The following is an 11,346-nucleotide window of genomic DNA, read 5'->3' as shown; positions in this document are numbered from 1 at the left end:
ATGTGATAGACATACAGGTGGATCATATTTAAGTAATAACTTGAATGGTTTGTAATATATGGATGAGGTTGGGAGCTTTATCGTAGCAACATTACAGACACGACCCATTTTGTAAATGTTACAATTATTGTAAGTGTTACAACGATGTGATTCAAATCGTTCATGCAGAGACATGTGAGTGAAGGTATCCTAATACAAACAGTTTGTATAAGACCGGACTGTGAAATATTTAATCTCTCTTTATAACACCGTTTGACTCAAGAGATTAATATTTCATAGGATGATCATTTATAACTCGACCTCGATCCTTAGTAAGTTATGAACTCTTATCTATGAGGTAAACTCTTTGATTTGTATGAGTGAGAGTAGTTCGAGTCGCAAACTCAATAAGTCTACCATTTTGGGGATTTGTCCAAGTAAGGAGTTGGGAACATAGCTATACAGAGATGCAGTTCACTCCTTCTCGTTTTAGGGTAAGTAGATGAATTGCTTCCTTAAGGGTTAGTTTCGGGTCTTGAACAATGAGACCTTACCCTTTCATTGGTCTGAGAGGGATTTAATTTATAGTTGGACCATAACCTGATTGTTCATTAGAGATATCAGCGGTACTTAAGGAGTAAGAGGTAATTGCAAGAATAAAGCGATAATTTGACCTAGCTGTAATTACGAGGAATTCATGAAGATTGACTTACTCGTAATAGTTATATCCATGGATATAAAAATATATATACAAAGCGAAGAGTGCAACTGTGGCTCTTTAGTGGAGTGACCCACCGTTAATGAATGTTGATTAACATAATTAAATAGATTAATTAGTTAAATTCGGATCATTGGAACTTCTAATCTGTAGGTCAATTAGATTCCTTTCCTAGTTCACTAAGAGTAAACACAAGAAACGTTTGTTTTTTTTTAAAGAAATTTGAAATGTTCAAATTGATAAAGGAAATTAATTACATATAGATACATTATACATAGTTTATTTTGAATGAGATTCATATTAAACTATATAGTATGTGAGAATTATATATTTGAATACGATTCAACTATTAATTAATATAAATTAGATTCATATTAAAACTGCATGGTTAGAGAGAGAAACATATTTAAATATGATTCAAAATATAAATTTAATTAGATATGTGATAATCAATTAATTATTATTTATTTAAATATATATTAAATTAGATTTAATATTTAAATATAAAATAAATCATTTTAAAAGATAACTCCTAATAAGGAGTGATAAAAAACGTGTGAGAGAGGGGGAGTAATAACTTCTCCTCCTGTTAAAATATGTTCTCCGAGTGGAAGAAGAGGAAAAAATACATTATTATTATTATTATTTTTACATTGAATATCTCTTTAAAAAATCTCTCAAGAAACTTCGAGGAACAGGAAAATTTTCTCTATGGTATTCCTTCCCTTATTCTTTCATAATTCTTGGATTCTATCATCCTTTCTTTGTCAGTGAATAAGGAGGAAGACATTAATGGTAATGTCCCGTTGATTCTATTCGTGAAGAAGTTCCTACAAAGAAAAGGAAAGACGTTGAAGATAATCTTCAAAGGCAAGTTACTCTATTTTTTGTCTTATATGTATTTATGTTAAGCATGCTTAATTTCAATAGTATATTTATCCTGTATTGTTTAATATGTATGTTTCTCTGTTTTCTTGGATTCCAAAATTGTTTGCAAAACAATGGCACCAACGTTCATATGCTTCCACATAGAAATTTGATTCCTTCCAGACTAACACCTACTTTGACATTGTGGTCATTACACATGTCTTAAGCAAGAGTAAGAGGATAGACCATATAAATAACCCCCTACTATCAACCTCAAGGGGTAAGTAATTCTTTATATACTTAGTCAAGCTCAATACTCCTTGTAATAACTTAGACAATGGAGTGTACTTGACTCGACATCGTACAAAAACGAGTAGCTGAATATTTTTGCAAGTCAGCTCCAATTCTAGCAACGTCTCAAAACTATAGAAGAGGTGGGAAGACCCACAACAAGATATTCGCACCAACCATACCAAATATGTTTCAGGTTTCGATTATACCTCCCAATTCTGAAAAGTTTTATTTTAATCATTGAGCGATGTAACAATTAATATGCAAAAATTAGTTGTGTGAATGATGCCATTGAATTGAAATAAATGGTAACTAACTATTGGCAAGCCACAATATACATAAATATATTTTTAAACTAACCACCATATGACTCTTAATGTAGGCTGTCAATAATTTGCATTACAGATACAAATATTAAGTACATAATGCCATTTAAAGTAAGGAAACCCTCGTTTATGTGAATTTCTTAAGCATATTTATAATTATTTTAAACATATTTCAAGTGTCTCCTTAATCTTCTCTTACTCATCATTAATTAATAATTACCTGTGTTTTCTTTAATAATGTGTTAGTACACTACATGCTGATCCATGATTTGGAAAAAATAAAAGATATATATTTTGAGATTTTTGGACCACACTATGAACTGAAAAGAAGGAACTGAGACAATTAATTTATATATGTACACATCTTTTTCAAACAGTCAAAAAGTAAAAAAATGAAATGGTTTTCTCTCATCTATTATAGGATGTTTTGGGACCCTAAAATCACTCATAATGTAAAGATATATAAATGTATAATTTCTATACTACTTATATTGTTGGAAAATGTGACTACATTTTTTAAGTTTATGATTTAACATAAGTTTTGTTCTTATTTATACTTCTGGTCTCATCAAACCATATTTACAAATTTAGTCTCTAAATTTCTAAAATTGTATCTACATAAGTCTTTGAACTATTAAAAGTTATGTATAATAGATTTATGTCCTTTCAATTTTGTTCAATATAGATCTTAGAATATTCAATTTTTTTTTTTTTTTTTTTTTTTTTTTTTTCTAATAGGTTATTAATGTTCTGTTTAATAACTATTTGATTTTAGGTTGTTATTGGTTTCTGAAAATTAAGCTTGTAAACATTACTCCCACTCATAAATCTATATGTTTTTCTAATCCACTTTTTACTAATATTTAAAAAAATTAATCAAGCAAGTTTCAAAAATTAAAAAAAAATAATTTTCAAAACTTTTTTTAAAATAATAATTTAAGTATTTATTTAAGAAATGATGAAGATCATAATAGGGAAATTAAATAGAAACAAACAAAATTGTTGTTAAACAGGATATAAATTATTTGATAATTTTTTTAGAGATTATAGGCCAATAGACAAAATTAAAAGTTTTAGAAGCTATCGGAAACTATTAAATTTTACGGATCTTTGAGAGATACAAACATGACATTTTAGGAATTTATTAGGTATTTTTTGAAGTTCATAAATTGATTAGACATAATTTTGAATTTTTGGACTAAACTTATAATTTAACCTTCATATATTATTATTAGAGAGAAATCAAAGAAATTTAATCTAACCAAATTTATCTCATTCATATTATAGGTTGGACTTTAAAAAATAATTAATTATAGCCTTTTTTTATCTGATTTAATTTGAATATACAATTCAACTGATTATAAGTTATATACCATCGATTAAAATGATGTCGGATGTTCAAATCTTTACTCCAACATCAAATAATTATGTAATTTAACCAATATTAACCATTCTAAGTAGTAATTTAATTATTATTATTATTTTTTGGAAAAAGATGGTAATTCACAATGAAATTAGAAAAAAAATACAAATCAAATTCAACACAGTCGATAAAATCTAATTAAGAAGGGAAAATGTAATTCTTCTAATCCTTTTTCGGCCAAAGTTTTCAATCATCTATACAACATATCTCAATACATAACTCTCTTAATTACGAGATAAAAGACTTGAATCCTTCGTCACATATTGTTAAGAAAGAAAAAAAAAAAAGAAAAGAAAAACCTTCCAATCAAGTGTTCTTATTTTACCAATCTAAAAATTTGAGGCTCATAATTAACATCGAATCCTCCCATTCCATATTTATCGTACTAAAAAGCTAAAGATTAAAAAGTCATAAAATAAAAAATGAGGTTTAAATCTTTCCTCTTACCCTTATAAAAGGGATGATTATTAATAAAAACAATTGTAGCTTTTGTGATTAATCCCCCATTTTCATGTTCATTATACTGAAAACATTTCTTAAGATCCATTATTCAATCTCGAGAAAGAAAAAAAATATTACTATATTGTAAAAGTTATATTTACCCATCAAAAGATTTATAGCTCATAATGCACATCAATTATTCATACATTTTCACATTTATCGTACCAAAAACATATTTCTTAATTTTCAAATATTTAATTTAAAAAATAAATTATTTGGAAGAAATTAGAGTGCTTGACAACTATTCAAAATAATTTTCTAGTATATTTTAATAAGTTTTTATAAAAAAATATTTAAATAAAAATGAATTTTTTGAAAAACACTTTTTTCTCAAATCAATCCAAATAGTCCCTTAGAATTTAAACATTGAAAAAAAAATCTCTAAGTTCAAATTTTTATTCCAATGATTGGCAAAACTATATATACCAATCAAAATATTTATAGCTCATAGTGAATATTGGGTACTCTTACATTTCTATCTCAATGGTGCTAAAAAGTACCGTCTAAGATTGCATATTCAAACTAAAATATAAAAAATGTCGAAGTTCAAATTTTTACTTTTATGGTTATAAATTTTAAAAAAGGTCAAATAGTTAAATCCTCTCTCCTATACTATTATAAAAACTATTCTTTTATTGTTTTTTTTAATAATAAATATGATGAAAATTCGAATTTTATAGACTTGAGTTGAATTACGTTCATGTTGTCATTTTGAAATTTAAATGTGTATATATATATATATTAAAAATGACTAAATTACAGTTGCTGACATTAAATTGGTCAATAAATGTGGGATTTTGATGTGATAATGAATAAGAGAGAAGGAGAGAAGATTGGAGAAGGCATTGATGAGACTTGTGGGACTGTGAGCCAAAAACAAAAAGCCTTCACATTCATATTTATTTATGTCATCACCTTCTTCTTCTTTACTCTCCCCAAAATTTGGACCCTCTAAACAAAAATGTGTAGTTAATTTCTTCCAATTTTGTCTCTCTCTTTTCTCCACCATTCATATTTCTCTTTCACAGTCAAATGAAAGATATTGCCTAATTTACGACTCCCTATATTATTCTTCCACCTCAACACTTTGAATTTCCCATCTTGTTTTAAAATGGTGGCTTAGCTTAGGGCTTTGATTTAAGCTTAAGGGTCAAATATGATTTGGTTTTGGTCTTCTTTTTAATGATTCTTTGGTGGGTATTGTTCAATTGTGTGTGAAGTGATTGAATTTGAGTATTTATTTCACCTACCTCTTTTTAGGTTGGTTGATTTGGTGGATTATTGAAATAGTGATATACATATCTTTAACATAACAAACCAAGAAATTAACTATTTTTATAAAATAGTTAGTATTAACCATTTAAATACAAGTTTTTCTTTAATAATGAAAATATTGTTTGGAGAATATTCTTTTTCAAGGAAGATATATACTTTTGATCTCTAAGTTTTGAGTCTAGTTTTCATTTGATCTTCATGTTTTAAAATATTAAATTTGATTTTAATTTCCATTGATTCTTAAGTTTTGGAATTTTATATTTTAAATTAATCTTGAATTCTGAGTTTAATTTTCTTTTATATATTAAATATAACATGTCTTACATCATGGAATAAATTTACTCTAACTTATATCATGGAGGGAAACTCACCTCCAATTTTTGTTTAACGAAACTAATTGAAGTTCATCCTAACCTTAAGTAACTTAAAATTGAGAAAAAATACGTTTTTAGTCATTAAGTTTTAGGTTTTGTTTTTATTTTGGTAGCTAAATTTCAAAACGTCGCGCTTTTACTCTTACTTTGTAGTTTTGGTTTGATTTCCATTTGATCCCTAAACTTCAAAATGATAACTTATTTTCTAATCTTGATGAAGTTCTTATAAAGAATTGGAAATTAGAGAAAATTAATTTAATTATAATTCATTTGATTATTAAATTATTAATGAATAATAACGCTAATACCTAAAAAGTAAGTATTTAGTGAAAAAAAAAATTAAAGACGTAAATCTTAAAGCTTATGGAACAAATCCATATACTTAATAGCAATTGAATGATAAACGTATATCAACAAATTGATATACGTGAAAATCGTATTTGCTTTTGTAAATACAAATTGGACACTAGGTTGGATCACATGTAGACAAATCAAAGTGGGATGAATGCAATGACACAAACACAATGTGGTAGAAAAATACGAATNCAAACCTGTTGTACTAAGACCCACATAAATACATATGAATTAAGAAAAAAGATCTTAAATATTGGGTAGCTGTTGTTAAATGGTAAAATACTTTATGAAATATATTTGTAAAATATTTGGTATTAAGTTATTTTGTTATATTCCCCAGAAATTAAAAGATGAATTATTTTGGTTTGAGGCATGCCCTAATTGGAAGCCTGCAGTGAAACAGAGGTTTGTCTTGGGCGTGCAAATTTATAAACATTCCTTTTATGTTATGATTGTTATTTTTGTAATTTGGAATTAGTTTTTATATTTATTTAACTAATAACAACATTAATTTAAATAAATAAAGCCTTTCCACCCGCACGCTCATCATGTGAAAATGGGCCGGACACACAAGCATGCTGCTTCAAACATCATCATTGTACCATAATCCTCTAATTAAAATTAGGCAAAATTTGATGAAAAAAAAAATTAAAATGAAAAAGGTTAATATATTTCACTATTTGAATTTCTACTATTGTAGTTTTAGGGAAGGTTGTAATTAATTTTTCATCTCTGACTCGATTGTCAAATTAGATTTGGAAGTGAAGAAAATTTACGTAATATTTTCTCGAACAATTGAAAGATTTATTTCTTTTAGAAAAAAATCATTTGCAACTAATCAGGATAAATTTATCTCCTAATCTTCTTCAATATATCCTGATTCAAATAAAGTTGTAACCTAATTTTTTTAACTTATTCTAATATTTTTGTGAAACATTAAACTACATTCGTATTAAAAAATTTTGGATCTACAACTTGAATGAGTACTTACCAAATAGCTCAAATTATCATTTAAAAAAAATGCTTTGGAATTTGAGTTTTTTCTTTTTTAGTTTCTAGTATGTTACGTAATTTTTCCTTTTTAAAAAAGAAAAAATCGTTATGGGCTAGAATATTGGGCTTATTCCGTTGACGGGCTTTGGCGCTGGGTTTACTCTTGCCATGCATCGTTTGAACTTTGAATTAGGCCGACAGTTTTTTAGTGGCCCGTGGTATTTTATTAATTTTTCCTTTCAGAAATTGTAGGACGGAAGCCATTAGAGCTGGAAACTTAAGGATAGACTTAATTCAAAGTTCATCACTCTTTCTTATTAGTATTAAGTTGTGGGATTAAATTTAAATTTTAAATTTGAATGCATACAAAGTTAACATTACATTCTACATGAATTTTCAAAGGAAATTCTTCAATGAATATCTGTAATTAAATAAAGATGAGAAAATTATTAAAATTGTGAGGGTGTGCTAATTGTTTCTAAGAGTATAGGTGTGTTGTTCCTGGAAAATTCCTACCGGAAGATCTAGTTATTTTGATCGGCTCAATTAATATTTTATTTTTTAGTAAATATATACATATATTGTGTAACTATGTCTATGGCTAGTTAGGGCATATTCGTACGCGTCTTCAAATAATTATAGTATATCTTAGAGTAATTACAATTGGTAGCATTTTTAGGAATAATAACCAAGTATATAACATCATTTAAAAAAAAATTGCAAATATAGACAAATCTATCAGCAATAGAGTCTAATTCTTAGTAGTGATATGGTCTATTTCTGATAGACTCCTACCAATAATATGGTCTATCACTGATAGACTACTTAAATTTGGTCATATTTGCAATTTTTTTTATTATATCTGCTAATACTTTGGGTCTAATGTATAATTGCAACTGTCCCATTTAAAATTAGACATTCATCTCGTCGCCCCTTTTCCTTCTTTTAGATGTAATTGCAACGAGTAGATAATAATAAAATGTACAGTAATATTTTTAAAGATTTCAAAATATGGCAAAATTTATCGATGATAGACTTGTATCACTAATAGATACTGACAGCTGAATCCAAAATTTGCTATATTTACAATTTTCCTTTTATATTGTACTATATCTGGCAATACTTTAGATCTGATTGTTATATTCGTAACTGCTCTTTTATTTATTTATTTATTTTTTAAGTAAATTCAATATGAAGGGTATAATTTTACAAAAAACAAAAACATGGTGAATATATTAGTTTCTTATTTTAGTTCAACACGACATTTGTTCTGAATTCTAGCGAAGTAAGCTTTTTATATATATACAAACAATAACAAACGAAACGAACAATCGTTTCACTCTTTTCATCTTCTTCCTTCATTCTTCACCGTTCATTTTTCAGCCGTGTAGAACTATTTTTCCGGCAAGTTATTTCTTCGGCAGCGTGTGCAGATTTTCCGATAGGTTCGTTTCAGGCATCTTCGTCCACTGATTCTTCACCATTCATTTTCAATTTCGTTTCTGGCATTTAATATTTTCATTTCTTTTTCGGCAGGTTGCTCTTTTCCTTTCTTTCAAATTTCCATTCCAGATTTTTATTGCTAATTAAATTGGATTTTGATGGGTATGTTTTGAGCGTGTCGATGATTTTTTTTTTTCCCGACAAGTTTTTCTTTCGAGCATGTCGATGGCATTTGAATATGTTTCATTTTTATGTGATATATTACATTGTTTATTTGTTATGCATTTATATCACATGTATACTCTATTTTATTGTTAAAGCGTGTGGATAACTTTTTCTTCGTGTTTATGTTTGTGTGTTTTTTAGTTTGATTATTACATTGTGTTGTTTTATATTATTATTTGAAATATACTGAGATTGTACATGTTTATATTTCCAGTTATATCACATATATACTTTATTTTATAGTAATTGTGATATATATGTTGGAAGGGAAAAAAATCTTGATATATTCTAAATATTCTAATGTCAAGCATCCTCTGGTAAATCAAAGAAGACAAGGATCCCTTCTCAAATGGAGTTTAGGAAGACTGTAAAATGTAGTCGTGGAAGGAAAGGTTATAACAAGCAGACTTGCAGACATTCTCTACCCTACAATACTCAATAGTGCTGGTCATTGTTGTTTTCACTCAAATGTAGTTGTTGATTTTTAAAAATTCATCTTTGTTATTGAGTTATATTTTGGACTCTAATGGATATTTGAAGCTTTTTCCCCCCTTAAAAACACTCCTAATGTGTGCTAAAGGTATGAAATATTCTTTCATATATATGTCATGTACTAGGTATTCTCTTGGAACTTTATTTATTATGAACCATTTCTGTCTTTTGTCTAGACGAATTTCATGAAAAATAAACTCAACTTCACGTCATTTCTGTTTTTTGTCCTGTGAAGTTACTTCACGAGACGAAATTCACAAGAAATGAATTCAACTTCATCTCATTTTTGTCTTTTGTCTCGTGAAGTTAGTCTCATTCGTCTCATAAAGTTACTTCACGAGACTAACTTCCTGAACTCGATTTTCTAATATATAATATATTGTGTATATATATCTTGGTTCAATTTTAGGATTTTTTTTTTTTTTTTTTTTATTTTACTAGAAGATTATTTATGATCATTTCGCAGTCGCAATATGAAGTTTATATAGAATATATTGACAATAATGAAGATGTATCACATGGAGATGATTAAAATGTCTGATATATGTATGGAATATACTGTCAATAATGAAGATGAACCATATGGTATATATATATCTATATTGGACAATAATTAAGATGTCTAATATATCATATATAACAAAGCAAACATCAACAAAAAAAAAAAAAAAAAAGTCCAAAGATCAAACTATTACAACATCCACAGTTCAAGCTATTAAAAAATCCAAAGATCTAAATCGAAATTGATTTCTAAAATCTTGAATCAATCAACAAAAAATCTCTCAAACATACCATATGGTTCTAAACAAAATAGTATTTTTAGTTGAAACCCCCATAACAGGAAAAAAAGTCAAGGATAATCCATAATTCTAATTTAAATATGTTTCCTAAAGCTTTAGTTCAAATGGTAAAAAAGTCTTATATTATCACAATATCCTATCACTATAGTTGTGATAGTAGATTAAATGTTGGATTCTTGATGTCCTCAACTTTAATGGTCTTTTTTCATTTCTTTTCTTCAACTGATCCAAATTTTGATGCGAATGACGATCTCATTATTTTGGAAGACACGATCATCCTATGCTTTCTTTTACCCAAAGTTTGGTTATCAGCAAAAGGTCTTATCCTTCCACTACGTCTCCTATCAAATCTATCATTCGACATTTTCACATGAACCATTTTCTATAACATCGTATAAATAACATTATGAATGACTATATAAATATATGACTTTGTAGTATATATCAGTTAACATTACAACTTGAACATATATACCAAAGTATATCAAACAGAACCATCGTCATATTAAACAGAACCATCGTCTATACCCCAACATACTCCATATCGAATGCACAGCAAGAATGAAACCTATAAAATCAATTTAAGGTTTAAATCCTCTAAATGTCAATCCTAGTAAACCCATCATATATAACCCAATATATTTTAAATGTAATTTCGGAGTACATAGATAATACAACTATATGACTTTGTAGTGAATATGGGTTAATATTACAACTTGATCATATATACCAAAATATATCAAATAAAATCACCCTCTATATTCCAATATACTCCATATTGAATGCACAGAAATAAAACTTGTAGTATATATATCAAGTCTTCAAGAATATAACTTACAAAATCTATTTGAGGTTTAAAACCCTTTATATCTCAATTAACATCACAACTTGGTCATATATACTAAAGTATATCAAATAGAACCATCGTTTATATCCCAATATATTCCAAATTGAATGCACAACTAGAATGAAACAAACCCACAAAATCAATTTAGGGTTTAAATTGATTTTATGGGTTATATTCTTGAATACTTCAAACCTACATAAATTCATCATATATATCCCAATATATTTCAAATAATCATTGAATATTTGAACCCTATGTAAAACCTGGAGTCTTGTTAAATACCAAAAAAAAAAAAAAAAAAGTATACAAAAACTTTAGTGTAGATCCACTAACATCTCAAACCTACTTACATCTACATAACAAATATTAAATGCACAAACCTACATAAATCTACACAGTAAATATTGAATGCACAAACCTACACAGCAAATTTGACCA

The 11,346-nt window shown here is 27.4% G+C and overlaps 1 long non-coding RNA gene across 1 annotated transcript; it reads left to right on the top strand.

The window, feature by feature from the left end:
- Window positions 1-8,374: 8,374 nt before the first annotated feature.
- Window positions 8,375-9,473, top strand: LOC120067940. The gene is made up of 3 exons (XR_005479055.1): window positions 8,375-8,546; window positions 8,638-8,706; window positions 9,078-9,473. It is a non-coding gene; the product is annotated as an uncharacterized LOC120067940 (long non-coding RNA).
- The last annotated feature ends 1,873 nt before the right edge of the window (window positions 9,474-11,346 follow it).

Source organism: Benincasa hispida, chromosome 1 (assembly GCF_009727055.1).
Source record: "Benincasa hispida cultivar B227 chromosome 1, ASM972705v1, whole genome shotgun sequence".
Lineage (NCBI taxonomy): Eukaryota > Viridiplantae > Streptophyta > Magnoliopsida > Cucurbitales > Cucurbitaceae > Benincasa > Benincasa hispida.
Note: the sequence above shows the minus strand (reverse complement) of the source record. Positions and strands in the feature narration are given on the sequence as shown.